Source organism: Sinocyclocheilus grahami, unplaced genomic scaffold, assembly GCF_001515645.1.
Source record: "Sinocyclocheilus grahami isolate Dianchi unplaced genomic scaffold, SAMN03320097.WGS_v1.1 scaffold25.1, whole genome shotgun sequence".
Classification (NCBI taxonomy): Eukaryota; Metazoa; Chordata; class Actinopteri; order Cypriniformes; family Cyprinidae; genus Sinocyclocheilus; species Sinocyclocheilus grahami.
The window spans coordinates 1,805,251-1,805,521 of NW_015505204.1; positions in this window are offsets into that span (position 1 = coordinate 1,805,251).

Below are 271 nucleotides of genomic sequence, written 5' to 3' on the forward strand. Positions count from 1 at the left end.
TTGCAAAACAAAAACTTCATAAATGCATTCAGGAGTCATCAACGCTTTCTTGGTTACAAAACTGATTAAAATTCATCGTCATATATTCACGAATGACAAGTGTAGGAAGAGGAGTGCACTGCATAAATAAGTAACAGCTTTTAATTAGACTCTGTATCCATAAAGCAAACAAGATCTGATGGTTAAAAAAAAAAAATCTCTTGAAGTATGTCTACAGAGACCCCCCCCCCCCCCCCCCCCCCCCCCGTCTTCAGTGCTCCCCCGAGAGAAG